Here is a 13,577-nt window from a genome sequence, read left to right as displayed (position 1 = left end):
ACACTGTTGCTTTCTCTGTGCTCCTGGGCAAGCTTCTTATCCTCTCTGAGTCCCCATGTAAGCTAAAAAGACAAAGACAAATGAAACAGGAGACACTCACCATGTAAGCACTCAAACTCCTGACCAAAGCAAAATGTATACCAGTAATTCAAGAAGAAGACGGCAGCTTGAAGTGCTAGAAGTGGATGTGTATGGTACCTCCGTCCTTGTCCTCATGGCATCTGAGCCCCATTTATTCTCAGAGATGCCAGACATCTTCTTTTTTTCTTCTACTCCTGCCGACAAAAGTGGCTGACGTAGCCTGTCCGTTCCCAAAACCAATAGTTTGGCCATGGTATCGTGCCACCCTCCTGAACTGTCTGGTCAAGGGACTCTGGCTTTCTGAAAAGCATGGAACCAGGCTGAACTCTGTGAAAAATCCTTTCTAAGTATAACCCAAATAAGGCAGGTGGTCATATGGCCATGCTTTACATAACAACAAACAATCAAACAAAACACAATTTAGCTGCCCAGCCCTTCCTTGTGGCTTCTGAAGAATATCAGATGAGATCCATGGTGACACTTCTCAGAAACTCTTCTTATTCTTTTTGCCCCTCCATTATCTCTCACTTCCCACAAGCTACCGTCTCAAAACCTCTCTTCAGGCTTCATTTTCCAACGTATCACTCAATAACTTTCCTAAAATCAAGCTTTCTGGCTCTTTCTCTGTTCCCATATATCGCCTCTGATTATTTTCTTTTCCTTTTGCCTTTCACTTTTTTATCTCTCAACACAGTTTCCTTATTTCTTGTACAAGTCCATCACCCCCCTTCCGCTGTCTTTTCCTTCCACCGTCACCTGTATTCCGCATCATAAAAACCAAGCATTTGGACTGGGGGTGCTGGAGGGGCTCAGTAGTCAAAAATAGAAATCTATTTACCTGGTGTGGGGAGAGGGAATAGGAAATCTTGCAAACTGCTTATTGACTAGCTCTTCTATTGTCCTCACCACATTAAAATCTCCACACAAACAGCATTTTACATTTACGGAACATCATAATGAGTTCAGATTAGCATTGTGCAAACTGGGGAGATGAGGTTGGTACAGCTGCGTGTTAGAAAAACATCACTGGGCAGAGACTGGCGAAATGAGGCTTTGCTCTCAACACGACTTTCCTGCTAACTAGCAAGGGGGTCTTGCACAAGTTCCTTCATTCTCTGACGTTGACTCTGAGTAACACCCTGTCCTGTGCACTGCCATATACTGGCCCCCTGGGAAGAGCCTGGGCCATCGCTGGCGCTGTCAGAATTTATGTCTCTGTAGCATTTCCTTCTCCATGCCATGAGTTCCCTCTCTTTTTTTTTTCCAGCCTTGAAACAAAAATGCCTCGAGAATATCTGCAAGTCTGTTTGAGGTCTTGAAAAAGCAATGGGACCTAACAGTAAGTTGGGCAACATCTGTTCACCCTGGCCCCTGGCCCAAGTTGGCTGCATTTGCAGAATTCACCCAGGCTGCAGCCAGATCGTCAATTAATTGAATGTGGGTCTTTTTGGAAGTAGCAATTCTTTCTCTCCTGTGAATCTGTGTAAGGGATTGAATGTGGAAGACCACGTGTTAGAGCTCTCACAATCAATGCAGTGATGCTGACTCCCTTGCCTGCTCCAAGGTCATGGAAACCTAGTAGCTATGCTCAAGGGACTCCCATGGTGACTGAGACTGAAGAAATGGGATGTGGGGTGTCATGCTAGCATGAACAAACCAGTCCAGGCACTGAGACTCTGACATGGCTTAAACCTGGGACTTCAGGAAGGCAACACAAGGATAAATGAGGAAAGCTGAACCCATCCTCTGGAGAGAGTCACATATGAATTCTCTGCACAGTTTATTCAAACTTGCTTATCTACAACGCATCAGACTTGCTGTACTATCGATCCACATAACCTTCCAAGCCCCCTAAACAGGAGGTGATGAGAACCTTCCCTCACGGGGAGGTGGAGAGTGTTGTTTTGTGGATGTCTGGTCTTGATTTCTCTTCTGTGCGTCCCACTGTATTTGGGGGTGCCCAAGGGCACTCTCAGGTTTGATGATGTACTGATAGGACTCACAGAAGTCAGAAAAGTTCTTAGAGTCACTTTTACCATTGAGTGCAGCAAAAAGGTAGAGATTAAGGTCAGCCAAGGGAAAAGGTGCAGAGGGCAGAGTCCAGGCACAAGCTCCTGGCTGTGTCCTCTCCAAGCAGACTCACATGGACGGCACTGAATTCCTCCAGATGACGTGTAGCAGCGTGTATGGAGTACTGTCAACCAGGAAACTCACCCGAGCCGTGGAGTCCAGGGGTTTCGCTGGGGGTCAGTCATGCGGGGACATGAAATGCCTGGCTGAGCTCAGTTACTCAGGCTCCAGCCCCACCAGAGGTCAAGCTGACACTGTGTGACTCATGGCGCCCACTACAAATCACCTTGTTAGCTTAGACTACCTGGCATGGTGCAAAGCCCCGGGTATACAAAGACACTTACCAAGCAATATATCCCAAGGGTTTAGAGGTTACGTCCTAGGAACTGTTCAAGGACCAGACCTTTCTTTGGCAGATGCATGGTTTGAATGCCCTCCTGAGTGATCCCTCTACTGCACACTCACACGATGAGTCATCCCCCTCATGGGATCAGGTCCCCGTATGCTATTTCCATGTCTGTGCTTGCTCCAGTATCTCTGTAAATGCTGAGTGTCTATGCAGAGCATTACTAAGCTCTCTCCAGTGGCCCCGTCTGGACCCCTGCGTTCCTCACTGCAGGGACAGCTTCCCTCCACTCACTCACCTCGCACGCTGCCGAGCATCGGCGTTCCCTCCTTTATGATCTATGTCCGCCACTTTCCAAGTAGCATCCAAGTGGAGGCAGTTTTCCCCCTTCGGAACACCCTAAGTGTCCTTGCATGACCAGTGAACGTCAGGTTCTTTCGTGAAGGAAGTAGCTCGATGCTTCCCTGTCTGGTCAAACACAGAAAGATTTATTGTTAATCCCCAGGACACCCGAGGGGCCCTCAAAGTTACGCAAATGTCAAGCTCATAAACAGCTGTGGTCGGGCCTCCTAGGGCCTGCGAAGGGCCCCTTGTTTGCAAAGCTGAGGAGGATACAGTAAATTTGCTAAGGCAAAGGGATTCGTACCTGGATAGGAATCAAGAAAACAGCATCATTCATTAAGTGTGAGTTAATCTGACCCGACCCTCTGTGATGGATCAAATTGATATTAATTAGGAACCTTTGGCAGGAAATGATCCCTGAGGTTCCACAGAGAGTAATTTATCATCAGGGAAAGTAGAGGATGAACTGATGGACGACTTGGTCCTGACCCCCGGCTGTCTGCTCGTGTGGAACCCGCCAACCATCCTTTAGGGATAATGATTACGCACAACCACAACTTTTAAAAGCCCGAGTGTGGGGGACGTCTGCGGCCCACGCAGAAGGGACAAAGGCTCAGAGCACCACATGGGACCGGTTTTCTAGGGTCACACTATCCCAACAGCAGCCATGGCGGGAAGTAAATAGGGCCCAAGGAAAACTGGCCAGAGCCTGGAGTCCACGGCCTCCTGGAGTGTGAGGAGAGGTTGGCCCCTCCTGGGCTGAATAAGTCCTGATGTGGCGGATGCTTAGGGCAATGAGGGGGCCTCAGGGGGTGCTTCCACACTGGCGTTCCTACTCATCTGTGCATAGGTGGCCACCAGTGGTTTACTGATGAGGTAGAGAGATAGGACAGTTATGGTGCCCCAGCCAATGAAGGAGACCATGCAGCTACACACGTAACATCCTTAACCAGTATTCTTCCTGGAGGCAAAGCACAGGTGCATTTCTGTCTATTTCACTCAAGTCCAAAAGACTAGCTAAACTAGCAAGAGAAAGAAAGGAAGGGGGAAGGAGAGGGGGAGGGGAAAAGGGATTCTGTGTGTGTTTCCTAGTCCCATTGCGAATCTCTATGAGTTCGTGTGTGCGTGTTGCTATGCCCACCTATTCTGAATAGGTGCCCTGTGTTGGGGGCTTATGTGAGTGAGGAAATAGGGTGCTATCATAATGCAATCTTAAATTTGAAACTCCCATACAACAGCCTTTTTTCTCTTATGTCTGAGTTCTTGTGAAAACTGATCTCACCCTGCTCCATCAACAGAGAAGGAAAAGGCCAAGGTTCCAGGGATATTGTAGGCCTGTGCTTCTCAATCAGAGGTGATCTGGACCCCCAGAGATATTTGTTTGGCAATATCTAGAGACATTTTTGTTTGTCACAACTTGGGGAGGGGGACTGCTACTGGTATCTAGTGGGTAGAGCCCCAAGATGCCGCTAAACACCTTAAAATGCACAGGAGACCCCAACAGCGAAAACTTATTTGGATGAAAATATCAATAGTGCTAAGGTTGAGATACCCTGTTGTTGGCTATGGGAAGAAGATGACCTTCTCAAATCCCGAGAAATGTCTAGAACACCACACCTATGCAGATTGTTATTACCCCTTGGCATTGAGCAGAACGTAGGCTCTGGAGATGCTGAAAAGATGAATTTTGCCACATTGATCCATCTACCCCCCTTGACATAATCGTTTTAGAGATGGTGCATCTTCTGTATTAGTGAGAAAGGAAGGGCATGGCATAGCTTCGTTCCTCTGTGCACCTGAGATACTGAACAATAATTAATGATCGAAACAAAGCTTCGATGCACAAGGACAACTAATGATTTGAAGAAACCCTACAGTGGGCTCTGTAAAGGCTCAGCTCTTCCCAGATTTGATCACTGGATGAGCCCTGGTTCTCCAGGAGGCAGTGGTGGAGGGAACAGCTCACAGCCAGGTTCACCTGTAAGCCAAGAGCGGTCCCATCACACGTGCGCTTGGACTAACTCCTCAAACCTCGACAACCCCTGTTTGTCTCATCTGTAAAATGGAGCTAGTGCTGTATCCTACCACTGTCAGGATGATGAGGACAAAATCCTGTCAAAACATTTGTGGTGCCCAAAAGGCTTTCAATAAATGTTCTCACTCCTTGTTAAATCTGCAAAGGAAACAATTCCCAAGGGGGCTATCAAGGAAAGAGGAAGAACTAGGATTTAATGGGCCCCACTACCATCCATGCCCTTTACCTGGCTCACCTCATTCTCACGGTCCTCGTGGGATTACTCCCCATGGATGTGGAGTCAAGGCTGAGCAGTGACAAGCTCCAAGCTCCATATCCCTCTGGTAATGAGTAAGCAGGATGGGCACTGGAACCTAGGATGTCTGATTTCAAAGCCCCATCTCACCCTACCCCCCAGCTTGTGCAGAAAAGCCCTAAAGGAAAGAGGTATCAAATTCCCAGGCCCGAGGCCAGGCACATAGAAGAATCACCCCACAGATCCTCTTGCTGGAAAATTAACTAGACTAGACAAAGCCAGCCCTTTTCCTGGACGGAGAGCTCTTGTGAATTTCATTGGAACTCCCCTGATGACCCCGAGACATAATCTCTGGGCCTCCAAGCCTTTGAGATGAGGTAGGGTGTGTGGAACAGGGGAGCCATTGTTCTCTAATTACAGCCTGGGTCTCCTCTGAGGCTCAAGATGGGCCTCTTAATATGGAGTCTTCACCTGCTCCAAGCCAGAGCGTTATGATGCCTCCTCCCCCTCAGAGGCAGCCCACCTGCCAGATTCATGAAAGGCTGTCCTCTTGATGTGAGGAGGGGGAGGGGGACCGCATGACTAAGGGTTTTCCCTGGGATATAAAGGGCTCGGTCCCCATCTTGTTCAAAGCCAAGCATCGCGCAGCCAGCAGCTTTCGAGTGGGACCTTCACGGTAGGCACCCCCTTCTCCTGATTGTGGAGGGGGCCAAAGAGGAAGGAAGGGAGGGATGGAGGGAGGGCGTTAAGAATGGAGGAAGGGGGAGGGAGGGAGAAAAAGAGGGAGGAAAGGACGGAGGGATGGTAAGGATGGGAGGAACAAAGGGAGGGAGGGAGGATGCTCTCAAGAGGTGCCTGAGGCCTGGATGCTACTCCAAGATGTAGCTAAAAACTCAGAGGCACTCAGCTCTTGTACAAAGAGATGTAGTGCCAGAGGACAACGTCTGGTGCATTTCCCTGGGGAAAAAATCCAGCACAACACATCAATGAGAGTCCTACAAACCTGTGTGGGCCAACGTCTCTCCCTAGGGCACCTGGTGTGGAAATATAACCATCACGAGTCATGGGCTGGCCTTACTAAGCACCTAGTTCATGCTAGGCAGGCCCCACCTTGAAGGATTACTCCATTCAATCCTCATGACACCCTGAGGAAGATAAATGGGCATCTTACTGGCCAGGAAAATGAGTACAAGACAGCTGCAGTGTCTGGCTCAGGGCACTCATCAAGGGAAAGGTGGAGCCTGAGCCCCCTCCCCTGGTCCCCCCCCAACAACCCGACTCCACCCCAGGTCTGTCCAGCTAGAAAGGCCTTGCTCTTAGAAACATCCTAGATGAGGCGGAATCAGTCTTCAGGGAACACCTTGGTGAGCCAGGCCTCCAGTGCACGCAGACCAAGGCGAGGCTTGGGGACCCTCAGTCCCACAAGATAGCACTGCCGCAGGGTCCCTGACAGCCCTGGAGGCCTCCTTAGGAAAAGGCCGTTCTCCTCCAGGTGGACACAGCCCCAGCCCCAAGGGCACCTGACTGTCAGCAGAAGGATGCTGGATTTCAGCAGCGGCCCTGAGTCATCCCACCCCCAGATCCTAATGTGCGTGTCCCCCCACTTCAAGTCTCTTTCCGCATTGTTCAAGGCTGAGCCCATGCTGTCACCTCTGGCTGGCACTGCAATTTCCCTTTTCTTGGCTCCCAGCTGGGGATTGTCGATTGCAGTGTCACACCACACCCCAGCGAGTGGCTGGCCAGCCTGGGGGCCTCCCAACAAGTATTGCCAAAACTCTCAACAGTTATACAGTGAATAAAATTACTAGGCTGCTTATTTGAGATTTAATGATCAGCATCGCAGTTGAGGGTAAAACACCTTGTTATCGCCGCACAACAGGCCGATGAAATGGGAGGCGAGGTGTTGAGGCAGGGAAGACGACTTTATTCGGAAAGCTGGCAGATTGATAAGATGACAGACTAGTGTCTCCAAAAAACCATCTTATTGGGGTTTGGATGCCAATTTCTCTTATAGCACAGAGCGGGGAGGAGACGAGGAAGTAAAGTAAAAAGGCCATAAGTTTAGCAAATGTCCCCTGGAATAGCCAGCCTCAGGGAGGGGATGTGTTAATTTCTTCTTTCCTGTAGCCATCCACACGTGGACAGGGTCCGGATGTTTCCCTGAACAAAGGCACTTTAACATTCAGGCAGAGGGGCAGGGTTCCCCGAGGCATGCCATTACTTACAGACAGTATCCTTTTAGTGAACAAAAGCAGTGGAAAGCAAAGGTTAAAGTAAAAGAAAGAGATCCAGCCTGTAGTCAGACTTGCCTCTTCCCTGTTACAACCTGGACCACAGACTCAAGTCGGACTGGCTGAGCGCGGTTTGAATCTTGTGCCTGGTGCTGCCGTGGTGCCTTTTGGCAAAGGTGGCCTTGCAAGTTACTGGAGCTCTCTGAGCCTTGGCTCCTCACCTAGAAAGTTCTAGCGTGTCCTTATGAGCCAGTATACGGAGATGCTTGGTGAAGACCCAAGACAAAGAATGACCCAATCACTGAAAGGTAGTGTTTAAAGGAATGAGGTCCTGGAGTTTATAACATCACTTTTAATTGTGGTAAAATATACATAACATAAAAGCTACCATTTAAACCATTTTTAAGTGAGCAGTCCAGTAGCGTTAAGTGCATTCAATTGTTGTGCTAACATTACCTCCATCATCTCTAAAACGTTTTCATTTTCCCCAACTGAAACTCTGTCCCATTAAAGGCAAACTCCCCATCACCCCGTCCCCGTCCCTATAACTTACTTTTTATTTATTTATTTTTTTAAAGAGTCAATTTTATTTGTTTATTTATTTTTGGTTGCGTCGGGTCTTCGTTGCTGAGCGCAGGCTTTCTCTAGCCATGGCGAGCGGGGGCTACTTTTCGTTGCGGTGCTCGGGCTTCTCATAGCGGTGGCTTCTCTTGTTGCAGAGCACGGGCTCTAGGCGCGTGGGCTTCAGTAGATGTGGCACACGGGCTCAGTAGTTATGGCTCACGGGCTCTAGAGCACAGGCTCAGTAGTTGTGGCACACGGGCTTAGTTGCTCCACGGCATGTGGGATCTTCCCCGACCAGGGATTGAACCTGTGTCCCCTGCACTGGCAGGTGGATTCTTAACCACTGCGCCACCGGGGAAGTCCCCCTATAACCTACTTTAAAAAAATATTAGACCCGAGTCAAGATTACGTCTGTAATAAGGTCACTTCTGCTCATTTGCATTCTAATAAAATATATGCTTGAAAGTCCAATAAACATATTTGCGATTCCTAGAAACACCACCCTCAGCCTGTCCTTCCCTGAGCGTCAGGATGACCCAAGGGAACATCTCCCTGAAATGAGTATCACAAGAGAAAAAGAACAACATCCATGGTGCTCAACTGGATTCTCTCCTGCATTTCATCCAACGGGGGCTTCTACTCCAACGGGGAATTGGAGCCTTCATTGTAATAGCTGCTTTTTCTTGAGCCTTTTCTGGTGCCGGACGCTATCGTTGTAATTACTGATGATTCTGAGCCATTTCTCTCCATCAGGCACTTGTACGTGCCCTGCATGGATTAACTCATTCAGTCCTCACAACACCTCCTAATTTATATTGTTAATGTGATGAGCACTGGATCTGGAGTGGGGCATTTTTACCATAAATTGCTAGTCTCTGAGCCCCACTGATCTCATTCGTACAAAGAGACTTTGGACTAGATGATTCTGCTGCCTCTTCTGAGCTCAAACAGTTGGCATCCTCTCGCTGTGTGATGGTAACAATTAAAACTCTGACTCAGTAAGTGCCAGGTAGTGCCACCGGCCTCGGTCATGAGGGTACGACTTCAATAGGGTCCCCTGAAATGCCTTTAGCTGCCACCCATGGAGTTCCCAGGCCAGGCCGCTTTGCAGCGGGAGAGCCTGTGCCATCAGAGAGCCTGTCTAACCTTGAAAGTTAACCTGCTGTAAGAACTTATGTGGTTAAAAATTGTTATAAGCAGAGCCTCATGTCTGGCAGATAATAGAGTATTAGAGAATGCTTGCGCTGAGTGTGAATCTCAAAGCTCTCACACCCTCTTCTCGTGTATTCATTCAACAAACAGGTATCTTCCAGCCAGCAGAGGTGTGCTGGGCCCTGGAGCAAGTTCACAGAGTAGAGATCCTACAACCTACAAATGTCTTCTCCCTGGGACACCTTCCCCAGTACCAAGCCCTGTCCACTTGCAGAGCGGCCCACCACGGACCTGGGTACCTATGCTGGGCCACCAGGACACAGGGCAGCCTTTGCCTCTGGGAGAAAAAATTGCAGAAATTGCCCCTCCCTCCAGGTTGACACAGCCCTGCAGAGGGCAAGCGTGGGAGTCCAGCACTGGCTGCATTTCAGCTTCTACTTGCCCACTCAGCACAACACCTTTGCAAAGTGCACAACATATACAACCGTATTCAGCAGCCCTGTGTGTACCACTGGGGTAGCATAGTCACTCTGTATTATCATTCAAACTGTGTCCTAAAAACATGTTCTAAAACTGAATATGTGTAAGTCAATCATCCATCTCACATTCCTTTGGGAGTTAGATTCCCAGGGAGCTAAAACTATTCTATTCTAAATCCCTCTGGTCTTTAAGTTGTTCCTTCCCTATTAAATACATGGTTGACCTGCTTCAGGCAATAGACGTAAGTGACTACTGAAGTTCAATATTGACTGCTCAGATCCCAGGGCAGCTACAGTTGAAATGTGGCAGGTTCCTGACCCCACCCACCTCGCCCCTTCCCCCCAGGCCCTTCCAAAGGCACATTCCTTGAACTGCTAGGACTGCCGCAAAGTATGCAAAAGCATTGTTTGCTAGCAGGCAGCGCTGCCAAGCGATGGCCGGATTTGTTCTGTGATGTTGGTACAAAAGTTCAGAGCCAGCCCGCTCAAGAATATCCTATGATATTACTTATGGGTGGAATCTAAAAAAATGATATAAATGAACTTATTTACAAAACAGAAATCGACTCACAGATATAGAGAAAAGAACTTGTGGTTTCCAAAGGGGATGGGGGGAGATAAATTAAGAGTCTGGGATTAACAGATACACACTATGTATAAAATGGCTAAACAACAAAGACCTACTTTATAGTACAGGGAACTATACTCAGTATCTTGTAATACCCTATAATGAAAAAGAATCTGTAAAAGTATACACACACACACACACACACACACACACACACACATATCTGAATCACTTTGCTGTACACCCAAAACTAATACAACATTGTAAATTAACTGTACTTCAATTAAAAAATGCTTAAAAAATTTTAAGAAAAGAATGCTGCTCAGAATGCTGGTGGGTTATAACGTATGGGTTGCTCAAAATTCAATTTACAGAAGTCAAACTATAGCGCTTGTTAAATTGCCACCCTTGCCCATTCGTCTGTGAACCACTCACAGGTATGGTGTGTTTTCCTCACTTTGCTTTCCTGGATCCTTGCAATGTGCCTGACCCATAATAAATGACCATTGATTTAGTGAATAAATAAATGAGACCAGAACTACGTCCTCAAGGAGCGCACGGTGAGCTGTCCATTTTACAGATGGATAAACTGAGTCTCAAAGAGGGAACATAATCTCCTTACTGTCGTATTGCTAACAAAGCCGCTGGCAAAGCTGGGACAGAGACACTTTCGGGGCTTTCTCTTTTTCCTGCACTGCATTACGGGACAAACAGCTCCTGTGGGGTCTCGTGTCATGGTTTCTGAAAGCACACTTGCCATATTCCACTGACTTCTCTCCCAGGACGCTGTTGCAGCTGATGCCAAGATCCCACTGTTTGCTCTGCTGCCATGATCGTGCTTCTGCTTGTAGGAATGCTAATGGCCCCGCAAGGCGGTGAGTCACGGTATTTTACTGTATTTCTGGCTTAGTATATAATTACATACAATGAACCCTGGGCCGTCTTGTCAAATTCCATCTGATTTGCTTACTAGTAATTTTATCACCTTGCCTAATGAGTGGTGGAAATCAAACATGAATGATAAGCTCGAGGGTTAATACTGATATTAAAGCTGATATTTTGAGCATGGACACGTGGGATGGGGGTAAGTGGGCACCAAGGAGAACAAAGGGCAAGGGTCAGCAAGGTCCTCTCCACCCGGTATTGCATCTCCTCCCCCGCTGCTCAGGGGCTGCTGTCCCTTGCTTTGCTGATTCCCTTGGAGTGTGTTGGCCTTCCTGACATGCAACAGCTCCCTTGCCCCTTCTGGAGGCATCTCGTGTAAAAGTAAACACTTCCAACCCCACATTCTAAAGTTGGGGCCCATGCCACCAAACCTGAAAGCCATCTAAGTAAGCTCCTTGGCAGCCGGGGTAATAACTCCGAGTTCACTTGGGATCTTAGCTGTGAATCTGAGTCTTCCGGCTCCTTCCTATGCGCTTTCCTATTTGCATATTTATGCAGCTAAACATCCCAAATCACTTCTTTCCTTCCTGCAACTGCTTGGGCACTGTCGTTGCTGAGATCACTCATTTATCTTGTCATTTTTCTCCTTTTTCTATATTCAGGTAAACTCTGGACCAACCCACTGACCCTCTCCTCTCTGTGGTTCCCTTCCAATCCCAATAGTGACAGTGAAGCAAAGGGAACCCACAATATTATTGATCGTTTATCTTGACCAGGACCTGAGTTAGGAGATAATTCAAGAGGTTTGCATGTCGTCCAGAAGCTTGTAGGTTGAAATTAGAATATAACCACTTTCCATAAGATGCAAAGTCTTTCCTTCAAGTTCAGATCCTTCCAAACACCACCTCTGACCTTTCCTCTGAGACAGAGTGGGTCAACCCCTTCCAGAATGTGCTGGGCTTCTATTGATTATTTACTTCCTTCATATGTGGCTTCTTTCTTATTAAAAGGTTTTGGTCATGACTGGGGTCCCATTGCTAGAACAACTGGGGCTGATGTATCAGCCCCTCAACCTTTCTCAAGAACTTAAGTGGTCTTGATCAAATACCAACTATGGGACTTCCCTGGTGGTCCAATGGTTAGGACTACTTGCTCCCAATGCAAGGGGCACAGGTTCGATCCCTGGTCAGGGAACTAAGATCCTGCATGCCGTGCGGCGTGGCAAAAAAAAAAAAAAAAGATCCCAGCTATGATCTTGACTCACCTCATCTTTGGTGACAAAATTGTGCAATGTTCTACAGTTTTTCCCTAATTTTTTTCCTTTTAAATGAAATCTCATTTACCAAAACCCATTTTTATAATTTTTAAACTTGTCTAACATTTTCTTCTTCCAAAATGATACATTTCCCTTTGATCAAAATTGTCCTTTTACATCCTCCCACCCCCCACTTACATGCCTTTTAAAATTTTAAATTTCTTTATAAAATTGAGGCCACTGAACATTTTTCTATCTGTCCTTCTTGCTTTATCTCTGTTTCCCCTTAGTTTACTACTACATTGTGATACTAAAAATGATCATGATACCCTGTTATGAGAACCTGTCACAGACATTTATGTTTGTCCTGAGAGATTTTATTTTCAAACACAAACACCTAGAGTTAAAAAAAAAAAGTATAACCATAGAAAGTTTAAGTGCAAACATACCCTTTTATATATGGGTTTAGATGTGCCGTGCCTACAGTTCCAGTTTTGCAGGGGTGAGTGTGTGGCCACCATAGAGACCGCCCACCTCCCCAGTTCGCCAATTCTTGGTCGTGACATTGTAGGGGGAAAGGTCTGTTTTTGAGGCCTCTGCCTGCACGCTACTCTCAAAGAAGTCTGGGTCTTCTCTGATGACAGGACAGGATTAAGTGTAGAAAGGTTTCAACTGTGATTAAAAAAAATGGAGTGTCAACCAGGAAAGTCTGGGAGAGGTCATACAGCTCTGCAAGTGAAGGACAGACTGGGGAGGGGTGGTGGTGAACGCATCCTAGACAGACACAGGTGTGTCTAAGGAAATTTGGCAAGGCCTCCAGGGAGGAGTCCATCAGAAGAGTCCCGCGTCCCCCAGGAACCCAGCCCACCAAGAATACCTGCCCGTGCTGAGCTGTTGGCTAGGAGCAGCCGTGAGGGATGTGGGTTGAGGCTTCTGTGCAAACACTGCCTTAGACTTCAGGGCGCAGCACTTGCTGGAGTTGGAGTTTCTTAAGGAGCCTCCATAGTGCCTGCACCAGTTCACATTCCCACCAGCAGTGCCAGAGGGTTCCCGTCTCTCCACACCCTCTCCAGCATTTGTTGTTTGTGGATTTTTTGGTGATGGATGTGATACCTCATTGCAGTTGTGATTTGCATTTCTCTAATAATTAGCGGTGTTGGGCACCTTTTCATGTGCCTCTTGGCCGTGTGTATGTTTTCTTTGGAGAAATGTCTATTTAGGTCTAGAAAGTTTCTTTTCTAAGTGCCAAATCAATCTTCTTGCTATAGTTCACTTCTGGGCCAGTTTCCTATTAGCTCAGAGAAAACATCTCTCTCCGTTATGTTCACTGGTTA

General features: G+C 47.4%; 1 protein-coding gene across 4 annotated transcripts in view; it reads right to left on the bottom strand.

The window, feature by feature from the left end:
- EFR3A (EFR3 homolog A) overlaps positions 1 to 13,577 on the bottom strand; it is a 183,929-nt gene that overhangs the window by 44,772 nt on the left and 125,580 nt on the right. For 2 of the 4 annotated variants that reach the window (XR_004480932.2, XR_007472516.1), the window contains exon 24: positions 2,796 to 2,965. The exons of 1 other annotated variant lie outside the window; for it this stretch is intronic. The gene's annotated coding sequence lies outside the window, so the exon portion shown is untranslated. Of the gene's footprint in view, positions 1 to 100; positions 382 to 2,795; positions 2,966 to 13,577 lie in introns of all 4 variants that reach the window. One more of the 4 variants, XR_004480929.2, reaches the window with a different exon arrangement.

Source organism: Orcinus orca, chromosome 17 (genome assembly GCF_937001465.1).
Source record: "Orcinus orca chromosome 17, mOrcOrc1.1, whole genome shotgun sequence".
NCBI lineage: Eukaryota > Metazoa > Chordata > Mammalia > Artiodactyla > Delphinidae > Orcinus > Orcinus orca.
The sequence above is the reverse complement of the archived record's forward strand: the minus strand, read 5'-3'. Positions and strand labels throughout refer to the sequence as shown.